The sequence below is a fragment of the Lepidochelys kempii genome, chromosome 5, assembly GCF_965140265.1.
Source record: "Lepidochelys kempii isolate rLepKem1 chromosome 5, rLepKem1.hap2, whole genome shotgun sequence".
Taxonomy (NCBI): Eukaryota; Metazoa; Chordata; order Testudines; family Cheloniidae; genus Lepidochelys; species Lepidochelys kempii.
Window position 1 is genome coordinate 1,263,811 of NC_133260.1, and position 11,003 is coordinate 1,274,813.

The window sequence follows — 11,003 nt, forward strand, 5'->3', positions numbered from 1 at the left end:
AGGTGCTGAGCAGGACACCTAGACTGGAGCAGGGCTGGGGAAGGGCTAGAGGAGCTGGGAGCTCCGGCCTGGAAAGCCCCAGGCTGCCGGCCCGACCACAGGCCGAATAGGTGCAGGATTGCAGGGGGGACAGCCACAGGTAGGCAGAGGCAGCAGGTCCAAACCCAACCTTGCCGGTGATGAGTGGCTCATACTGCAGTCTGCCCCAGGGAGCAGGGCTAGTCGGTGACTGGCAGTAGCCTACGAATGAGGTGGGGATAGTGGGTGGGGGTTCCCCTGGGAGGGGGAGACCCAGAACTGTGGGGTACTGCCAGGGGGCAGCACCCAAGACAAGGGCACCGGGGTCCGGGAGGGACATGGGGGCCGGGGCGGTGAGACACCGGCCTGAAGAGAGCGCTCCAGAGGCTGGAAGCTAATTCCCCGAGATGACCGGCAGGAGGCGCTGCCGGGTGAGGCTGCACTCCATGATACCACCCTTAACAGATAAACGGCTGTTTCCACAAATAGTGTCTAATGACACCGAGCTACTTTAAGCACATCACTTTTACCTGCGTCAGGCTTCCTTTCCCAAGCTTTACTAGCCAGCAATCCATCACTCAGCAAGACTGTCCCCCTTCCTTCTTTAGTTAGGGCTTTAACCTGATCACCAACTTTAATTTGCTCTAGAGAAACATTTCCCTGAGCCCTATCTAATGCCAGATTCACTTCTGGGATGCCAGATGGACACTCCGAAATTTCTTCCACATACGCACTGCGTCTTTGCACAGATAAACAGCTATCTTCCTCATACAGACATTTGGAGAAACCCTCCATCGGCAAATCCTTGCCCCTAGTAGACACAGGTTCAGGATTATTTCTTTCCTGTGACTGATTTATGTCAACCTGACTGAACAAAGCTTTAATATCATCCCCAGCTGTAGCTGGGCTCCGTACAGGCCTGGCCGGGGGGTGGTGGGTCAGGGCTGTAGCTGGGCCCTGCGCAGGCCCGGGGGGGAGTTTTACGCAGGGTTTCCCTGGGGTTGGCAGTAGCAGTCATGCTCCGTCTGCGCTGGGCCCCGGTGTCTGATTCCCGGCACGTCAGACACGGCCGCCTCAGCCTTGTTTCCAGCCACAGGTCACGGGCCACCGAGCAGCAGAGAGACGCTGGACCACAGCGAAACAGCTGGGACGGGGGCCCTTCGGGGCCTGCCTGTGGGGGCAGGGCCAGACCCGGGGCCGGATCACCAGGGCTGGGGCAGGCACAGGGCCCCGATGGGCAGGGCTGAGCCGGGGCTCCCCGCGCCAGGGCCGGGCCGGGCACAGGGCCCCGATGGGCAGGGCTGAGCCGGGGCTCGCCGGGCACAGGGCCCCGATGGGCCGGGCTGAGCCGGGGCTCCCCGCACCAGGGCCGGGCCGGGCACAGGGCCCCGATGGGCAGGGCTGAGCCGGGGCTCCCCGTGCCAGGTCTGGGCCGGGCACAGGGCCCCGATGGGCAGGGTTGAGCCGGGGCTCCCCGTGCCAGGTCCGGGCCGGGCACAGGGCCCCGATGGGCAGGGCTGAGCCGGGGCTTCCCGCGCCAGGGCTGAGCTGGGGCTCCCCGCACCAGGGCCGGGCTGGGCACAGGGCCCCGATGGGCCGGGCTGAGCTGGGGCTCCCCGCGCCAGGGTCGGGCCGGGCACAGGGCCCCGATGGGCAGGGCTGAGCCGGGGCTCCCCGCGCCAGGGCCGGGCCGGGCACAGGGCCCCGATGGGCAGGGCTGAGCCGGGGCTTCCCGCGCCAGGGCTGAGCCGGGGCTCCCCGCACCAGGGCCAGGCTGGGCACAGGGCCCCGATGGGCCGGGCTGAGCTGGGGCTCCCCGCGCCAGGGTCGGGCCGGGCACAGGGCCCCGATGGGCAGGGCTGAGCCGGGGCTCCCCGCGCCAGGGCCGGGCCGGGCACAGGGCCCCGATGGGCAGGGCTGAGCCGGGGCTCGCCGGGCACAGGGCCCCGATGGGCCGGGCTGAGCCGGGGCTCCCCGCACCAGGGCCGGGCCGGGCACAGGGCCCCGATGGGCAGGGCTGAGCCGGGGCTCCCCGTGCCAGGTCTGGGCCGGGCACAGGGCCCCGATGGGCAGGGTTGAGCCGGGGCTCCCCGTGCCAGGTCCGGGCCGGGCACAGGGCCCCGATGGGCAGGGCTGAGCCGGGGCTTCCCGCGCCAGGGCTGAGCCGGGGCTCCCCGCACCAGGGCCGGGCTGGGCACAGGGCCCCGATGGGCCGGGCTGAGCTGGGGCTCCCCGCGCCAGGGTCGGGCCGGGCACAGGGCCCCGATGGGCAGGGCTGAGCCGGGGCTCCCCGCGCCAGGGCCGGGCCGGGCACAGGGCCCCGATGGGCAGGGCTGAGCCGGGGCTCCCCGCACCAGGGCCGGGCCGGGCACAGGGCCCCGATGGGCAGGGCTGAGCCGGGGCTCCCCGTGCCAGGTCTGGGCCGGGCACAGGGCCCCGATGGGCAGGGTTGAGCCGGGGCTCCCCGTGCCAGGTCCGGGCCGGGCACAGGGCCCCGATGGGCAGGGCTGAGCCGGGGCTTCCCGCGCCAGGGCTGAGCCGGGGCTCCCCGCACCAGGGCCGGGCTGGGCACAGGGCCCCGATGGGCCGGGCTGAGCTGGGGCTCCCCGCGCCAGGGTCGGGCCGGGCACAGGGCCCCGATGGGCAGGGCTGAGCCGGGGCTCCCCGCGCCAGGGCCGGGCCGGGCACAGGGCCCCGATGGGCAGGGCTGAGCCGGGGCTTCCCGCGCCAGGGCTGAGCCGGGGCTCCCCGCACCAGGGCCAGGCTGGGCACAGGGCCCCGATGGGCCGGGCTGAGCTGGGGCTCCCCGCGCCAGGGTCGGGCCGGGCACAGGGCCCCGATGGGCAGGGCTGAGCCGGGGCTCCCCGCGCCAGGGCCGGGCCGGGCACAGGGCCCCGATGGGCAGGGCTGAGCCGGGGCTTCCCGCGCCAGGGCTGAGCCGGGGCTCCCCGCACCAGGGCCGGGCTGGGCACAGGGCCCCGATGGGCCGGGCTGAGCTGGGGCTCCCCGCGCCAGGGTCGGGCTGGGCACAGGGCCCCGATGGGCAGGGCTGAGCCGGGGCTCCCCGCGCCAGGGCCGGGCCGGGCACAGGGCCCCGATGGGCAGGGCTGAGCCGGGGCTTCCCGCGCAAGGGCTGAGCCGGGGCTCCCCGCACCAGGGCCGGGCCGGGCACAGGGCCCCGATGGGCCGGGCTGAGCTGGGGCTCCCCGCGCCAGGGTCGGGCCGGGCACAGGGCCCCGATGGGCAGGGCTGCAGCCAGCTCCCTGCTCACTTTCTCCTGCCCTGCCCCTGTTCCCCTCAGTCCTGGGCACATAGAGGCAAGACAAAGCAGCCTGAGGCCTGTGGCAGTGGTGGCCGGGGGCAGGAAGGCCGCCCACGACACATCTGTCTGTCCTCGCAGGGCCACTGTCATGTGCTCCATGCATGAGCCACCAGCCATGACAGGGAGAAACCAGAGCCCGGCAGGTGTGTACTGCATCACAGAGCAGCCAGGCACCAGCGAGGGGGGCTTTGTCGCCTTCGGGGCCGCTCCGTGTGGGGCTGGACCAATGGCCGTGCCCTGGCAGAGCAGCTGGAGCCCAGCATGGCCAGCCTAGCCGGTTCCCCGTGCCAGGGCTCTGCTGGGAGTCCCTGTCTCCCCTGGCTAGGTCTCTGCTGGGACTGCCCTGTCTCCCCTGGGAGAGCCGCTGGGGCTGTGCCGAGCCGGCTGCCGCCCCCGCGAGTACTCGCCGGCCCAGCTGGCGTCTCTGGGGACGGAAACGTGCAGAGACACTTTCCATTTCACATCACACCAGGCTGCGCGGGGGCGGGGGTGTTGCCGTGGCAGGGAGCATGGATGGAGCCCATGAGACGGCAGAGGGGGTCATGTACGCCGACATCCACTTCCCCGCACCAGCCCCACCGGCAGGTAACGGACCCCCTGCGGCGCTCACACCCCGCCCGCTTCTCAGGGGGCTAGGCCTACGATGAAGGAGCTAGCGGCTTGGGGAGGGGACAGGCCGGAACAGGGGGATCACTAAAGCTGGGGTCCCAGCTAAGGGACCCTCACTCCAGAGACACGAGGACACATGCCCGGGCACGCACACGCAGCCACCCTGCCTGTGAGACCTGCTGCTCTCGGGAGGTCTCGGAGCAGGGGACAAGGCGCTGGGGATCTGACTTCTATTCCCAGCTCTGTGGCCCCTCTCCCTGCCTGGGTTTCTCCATGCTGCCGTGCTGCGGATGCTGAAGTCCTTCTCCCAGAGCCAGGGCATTGATGTCCGTGAAGCTGTGAGCTCCCTGGGCGGGCAGCCAGAGACGGGGAACGGGCAAAACACAGGTTATATCAGAGACTCAACCAAAGGGGACTCCCTGACAGGGCAGGCTGAGCTGGCAGCCCTCCCGCAGCCTGACCCCACCACACTGAGCCCCCTAGAGAGTTCCCCCCACTAGTAATCTGTGTGCTGGGACCCAGGGGAACCCACTGTGCTGAGTGTCCCGCCGCGGTCTCCCCCCCAGCGATTCGTGTGCTGGGACCCAGGGAGACCCCACCATGCTGAGGCCTCCCGAAAGCTCCTCCAGTTGTTACCTGGGGGACCCTGCTGTGCTGAGCCCCCCCAGCGGTGATCCCGACGGACTCCCTCTCCTTTAGCCCTGCAGCAGCTGCCCTCATCCCCCTGGCAGCGGGTGGCTCTCGGCCTGGCTCTCCTGTGCATCCTGCTCCTGGCAGCGGTACTCGGCCAGGGCCTGCACCGTGAGTATGGGCAGCGGCCAGTCACTGTCACCCCACGGCCCCTGCAGCACCCGCCCCACATGGCCCTGGGGGGTCAGGATCCTGCTCAGAGCCAGGGCCAGCTGAGTGTTGGGGTGGGGGCTGTGCAAAGGTTCCCAGAGGACTAGCCCCGGGCAAGTAGCCCCAAAGCAGCTGCCTGGCACAGCCAGCTTCTGGTCTCCTCCCTCAGCCCCTCGAGAGGGGGAGCTGCAGCCTCCCCTCTTGCCCCCCCACCCCAGCACGTCTAGGGGATGCTCTCACTAGAGCCTGGCCAGGCTGCTGCCCGGGCTGCAGGGTGGCAGTTGAAATTCAATACGACAAATGCAAAGTCATGCCCAAAGAAAGGAGTCACTTGAACCCTCAGCCAAACCTGCTCAGCACACTGCTGCAGGCAGGAAAGCCAACGAAACGTCCGGCTGCAAAAGACCCCAGCTGGAGACCAGACTGGAGAATTCTCCAGTGTCACTGTATAGATCTGTGGGCTGCCGCGAGCCCCGGGATGCTGGGCACTGCGCGGTCAGAGGGTGTTCAGAAACTAGCAATGAAAACCAGTCACTGCCTGGTGAGATTGCCCTTCGAAGAGACTGAACAGGTGAGCCTGTGCGGGTCAGGGAGGAGAGGCCTGAGGGGGACAAAGGGGCACAGAATAACCCGCCCGGTAGGGATGGGACACTGGGAACTTCTCTTCTCCCTAGCTCATGAAACAGGGACAAGGGCCCAGCCGGGGAGTCAGAGGTAACAAACCTGAAACTGAGACAAGAAAACACCTTTGCCGTGCACCTGGGGAACTCTCTGCCCCATGACACACTGAGCCCAAAAGCTCAGCAGGAACCAAATGAGGATTAAACATTGCATGGCTAACGAGGGCGTCCAGAGCTCCAGCAGAGAGGAGACAGGAGCTTTTAGATGGGCTGTAATACCTGTGATCTCAGGGCCTGAGCCAAGCCCTAACTGGCAGGGTGGGGGAATCTCCCCCATGGGCTAGTTATTCCACAACTGGCCATGCCGTGGTTCCCTGTCCTGTCCTCTGTCGCAGCTGGCACTGGGCAGTGCCAGAGCCAGAGGCCAGGCTAGAGGGGCCCCAGGCTGAGCCAGGCTGGCAGTTCCTGTGTTCATAGTCTGCAACTTTAGGGCAAGTGGGGAGCTGTGCCCCGAAGCTGAGGAGCATGGAAGAGAGCCTCGAACACAGGATGCAGCCGTGGGAGAGGTTCCTGGCAGGTACGCGAGTGGGGCAGGGTCCTGGGAAAGGCTTGGGGAGGGTTTCGCTGCCCCCCAGAGTCAGCCCAGTTCCCAGCCCTGTAGGACTGAGGAGCCCAGAGTTCTTCCCCACTGGCTGTGGGCACCCACCATCTAGGCCTCGTGTCTAGTGCTCCAGCACGCTCACCCCCAGCTCTGCCCTGGCTGCCCATCACCTCCTGCTGCTTCCAGCCCACCAAGCCCTCAACGGCCTGGGAGCCCGAGCGCTGGGAGACCCCCCCGCCGGCTCATCCTAGGAGCTCCGGTCAGCTGGGGGATCCTGGGGTGGGCCCCTCTGTGGCCGAGGCAGAGCTGTACGCACCCCAGGGCTGGGGCAGAGAGGCAGGTCTGGAGCTCCCTCCTGCTCTGGCTGGCCCTGCCGTAGCGTGGGCTGGGCTCTCTCCATACGGGGCGGTGCCAGTTCTGGCCAGCCGGCTGGCTCTGGGACGCTGGGAAGGGCTATTACTTTTCTTCGGCCAAGCAGGCCTGGGCCAAGAGCCAAGAGGATTGTTGCTCCCGAGGCGCCCAGCTTGTCACCATCAGAGCCAACACCACGCTGGTGAGTGCTCGGGGCCGGGGCCAGGGCAGCTGCACCAGGGGCACGGACTGGGGCACTGTGTGTGCTGCCCAAACCTGCTCCTGGCCCTGCACCCAGCTACACTCCCCTCCCTGGCCATGGCGCTGAATGCCTGGAGGAGCTGGCAAAGGGAGTGCGGGGCCCCGCCCCACGCTTTCCGGGGCAAGGCCTATGGCAGGGAGGAGGGGCCTGGCACTGGGCTGGCGGGTTCTTGGCAGATTTCATTGGTCACCCCGGCACAGAGGATTTTGCCATTGCCAGTGCAATTCCAGCATGTAGACTGAGGGGGCGCCCTTCCCGCGCGGGGTGCATGGTGACGGGAGCTCTCCAGGGACGCTCACGTGCCCCAGAGAGCAGGGTGGGCGCAGTAGGAGGTGCTCTCCCCGCACAATCAGGGGGCGCTGCGCTGCGGGGAGCGTGGGGGTCGCACGCTCCCAGAATTCTGGACATTCCAGCACTTCTGGGAAAGGGGTGACCCCGCCCCTGCTGGGGTGACCCCGTGTGCATGGTGCGTGTGGGATCCCGCCAGATGGTGACGCCAGACGGTTTCACGAGCGTGCTGCCCTCACACCCGCTGGGCTGACCTTGCACATCGTGTGTATGCAAGAGCACGCCAGTGGGGGGCGCAGCACCGAGCTGTTCAAAATGCCCCCCCCCCATCTGATACCAGGCAAAACCACGTCCGGCTCTGTCCCAGCACTGGCCAGGAGACAAGGCAGCCCAAAAGAGGCGTGTCGGTATAAACCGGCCGAGTGGGCTCCTTGCGTGGGGCTCTCCGAGGAGGGTGCTGGCCCGGCCAAGCGCCGGGGGGGGGGCGGGGGGCTGCTAGAGGTGCCGTTCAGACACACGGAGCCCGGCTGGGTTTGGGCCCAAGACCACGGCTGTTCGCCAGGCAGCCGGCTGTTCTGTGCAGGCGGGCACTGCCCAACCTCGCGCCAGTGAGAGCGAGCTGCCCTTGGGACTGCGCCGGTCTGCCCATCCGCACTGCTCTGCCCGCAGCGGCTTGGGCTGCGTGGTGCAGCGTGTGCGAGTGTGTGCACACGTGTGTGAGGATGTGGACGTGTGTGACACGGAGCTGGGACTCACTCGTCGGCTCCTTGTGTGGTAGGCCTTCCTGCAGCGTGTGTCCAAGAGCAACACGTTCCACATCGGGCTGAAGAAGGAACATGCCAGGCTTGACTGGAAGTGGGTGGACGGCTCTGCACTGAACAGGTAAGCCCAGGCCTCAGCCCCACGGCTCTCCCCTCCCAGGGCTCCCGAGAGAACTGCCCACTGGGGCCTCCTCCAGGACCCTGGGGTGCTGGGACGCTCCCACATGCCCCTGCCTCCGATACAGGCAGAGGAGCTGCCCCCAGCCTGCTCTCCCCAGCTCCCCCACCCTCCCTGCCTGCTATGCCGGCTGCACAGAGCTCCCCCCTCACAACCTCCTCCACGCGCGGGGGGGCCGGGAGCTGGGTCTCCAGCCGGCTGTAGCTGATCCCTGGGGGCTCCCCTCACGTCCTGTCATGCCTGAGCTGCAGGAACACGGTAGATTTGTCTGCACTCCCAGGTGCCCCCATCCTACAGCTGGCACCAGCAAGGGGCAGTGCCCGCCTTGCCCATGGCCTCACAGCCAGGCTGCAGCAGAGTCAAGAGACCAGACTAGATGGACCCAGCATTCTCATGACCGAGTGCTCCCAGGTACAATCCCCTCGGACACCCTGCTGCTGGTTCCTGGGGGCCCAGGGGCCCCTGAGCTGCAGTTTCCACCTGGTTTCTGGGGCCCCAGCCCGGCTCTGTCCAAGCCCCTGTGGGGTGGAGGGTTGGGTGCTGCCCCCAGGGATCTCCATGAAGGAGGACCCAGGAGACGTCCTGACGCTGCCTTTTCTGCTCTCTCCGCCCAGGCTCTTCCCAGTGACGCGCTCCACCGCCTCCTACCTGGCTTGTGGGAGGCTGTCGGGCCCTGGGCTGTCGGGCGGGTCGTGCACAGACCCCTGCTGCTGGATCTGTGAGCAGAGTGCCCTCACCTTGCAGTGGGTCCACGGCTCTGCCCCTCCCACTTTCCTGGTGGGGAACACGACCTACACCTGCCTCGATCCCCAGTGAGAGCGGCTGAGGGCCCAGACCCAGGACCCTGCACCTGGTGACCTGCTCCCCTCTGCTCCCGGTGCTCCTGCCCTCCTGGGAGCCCAGTGACCCATGCACCCCCACGCTACCGCCCGCCCCAGGGTCTGGGCTCCCATGAGCCCGTCAGGCCCATGCTCCACTCCGTCCAGCGGCCCCCAGGTCCTGCCCAGGCCTAACCGTCAGAGCAATCACCGGATCAAGCCCCCGCTCCGCCAGAGCCAGATTGTCACTCTCTGGCCCCCCGGCAGCTGCGCTCCTCTGGGGCAGTGCAGACCGCAGAGTCCAGGGCACAGTGTCTGAGCCGGGACCCGGCATGCCCGGGCGAGGGGACCGGCGGTGGCATGAGCTTCTGGAGATCAGGTGAATCCGGGGTCAGAGCCTCTCCGAGGAACTCTGCAACACCTCCCTCTTCGACAAGGCTTTCCCCGTCCGAACCCCCCGCCCCCCACTGCATCCCCCAACCCCGATTTTATCCCCAAAGGGGAAGGATGCCAGAGGCTCCGTGAAGCCCCCTAAGGACCGTGCTGTCGCTCTAGATTTGATGGGAAGGCACCCAGCTGCAATGGTGATGGGCAGCAGCAGCCGGGGGGCGGGGGGAAGCTGTTTCCCCCACCCCACCTCTGTAAAGCTCACCAATAAACACTTAAAATGTTCCCGTCTCACCTTCTCTTGGGAGCCCGTGTGTCGGGGGAGGGGGACCCCTGCACCCATTCCCTTCAGCGCACCCATACGCAGCCCTCACCAGCACCCAGGGAAGCCGTGCCCCAGCGGCTCACAGCCCAGGCAGAGCCCAGTCGCTCAAGGCCTAGGGTAGCCCCACGGCAGCGCGGAGCATCATTCCCCCACCCACCTCTCAGCAGAGGGTGAGCGACAGAGGGACCCGGGTCGGGGGCTCCTCCCAGGACAGCACAGAGCCGTGCCGTGGCTGAGCCCCCTTCCCAGAACAGGGGAGCCCCAGCTCTTTTCTGGGGTCAGTCCCCGGCTGGCTGGGGCTGATGGGCTCACTGGACTCGCCCCACGCTGCCGGGATGGGCAGCAGCCTGCAGCCGGAGAGGCTCCTGGGTCGCCGACGCGGGGCCGAATCCTGAAGGCCCCGCCTCACCCCTGCAAGGGATGGTTGTCACGGAGTCCCCGGGCGATGCTCTGGAACTGCTCCCCATGAAGCCAGGCAGGACTCTGGGGTAGTCGCCTTTCTGTGAGCAGCCTGTCTTCAGGACACACAGCTCACACAGCTTCCACCTTCCTGGGTCTGACCTCGGAGCATTCAGCCTCCTCTGCCCCTCCGTGCGCTTCCCCCAGCGAGTCCGCTCAGGCGGGGTCCTGGGGAAGCCAGAGGGTCCTGCACCCCAACTCCGCAGTCAGACGGGACTCTCCGCCAGCCAGTAAAACAGAAGGTTTATTAGACGACAGGAACATGGTCTAAAACAGAGCTTGTAGGTGCAGAGAACAGGACCCCTCAGCTGGGTCCATTTTGGGGGGCAGTGAGCCAGACAACCCCATCTGCACTTCACTCCATGTCCCAGCCAGCCCCAAACTGAAAACTCCCTCCAGCCCCTCCTCCTCTGGGCTTTGTCCCTTTCCCGGGCCAGGAGGTCACCTGATTCCTTTGTTCTCCAACCCTTCAGCTCTCACCTTGCAGGGGGGAAGGGCCCAGGCCATCAGTGGCCAGGAAACAGGGTGTCGGCCATTCTCTGTGTCCAGACCCCTGCACACACCTGCCCTCTAGGGCTCTGCAATGATCATACACCCTTACCCCACCCCCTAGAGACTTAAGAACTGCCTAGGAGAAACTGAGGCACCCCCACACTATTCAGAGGAAACATTAAGAACAGTCCCACTTCGTCACAATGGTCCATTGCCCGTGCGCCAGCAGAGGCTGGAGAGCAGCGGCTGGGGGCGCTGGGCTTGTGCTGGGGAGGGCGAGGCGCTGGCGGAGGGCAGGGGGTGTCCGGCTGGTTTGCAGTCCCAGCCAGAGGCAGCCGCAAGCGGCAGCAACCGAGGCAGAGCACAGCCAGGCTGCACTGAGCATCGCTGTGGCAGCCCCCAGTCTCCCCCCACCGGAGCCAGGCCCTGTGCTGGCGGCAGAGCCAGGGCGGAGAGCTGTACCCTGCAGTGCCGGGGGAGCCAGGGAGGCAGCCCTGGCGAACCCGGGAAGAGCAGCCGGAAGCCAGGTGGCTGGGGATTGATGCTGCCCTGGCCAGGAGAAAAGCCGACGCGAAGTGGGAGCAAGGGAGAAAACTGAGGGTGGCTCTCTCGCGTCCCTGGGAGAAACGTCCCCCTGCAAGGCAGATGCAGGCTAGAACCCCAGGCAGACAG

At 67.4% G+C, this 11,003-nt stretch overlaps 1 pseudogene; it reads left to right on the top strand.

Moving 5' to 3' along the window:
• The first annotated feature begins 3,601 nt into the window (after window positions 1-3,601).
• LOC140911994 (killer cell lectin-like receptor subfamily B member 1B allele C) lies at window positions 3,602-8,694 on the top strand (annotated as a pseudogene).
• Window positions 8,695-11,003: the final 2,309 nt, after the last annotated feature.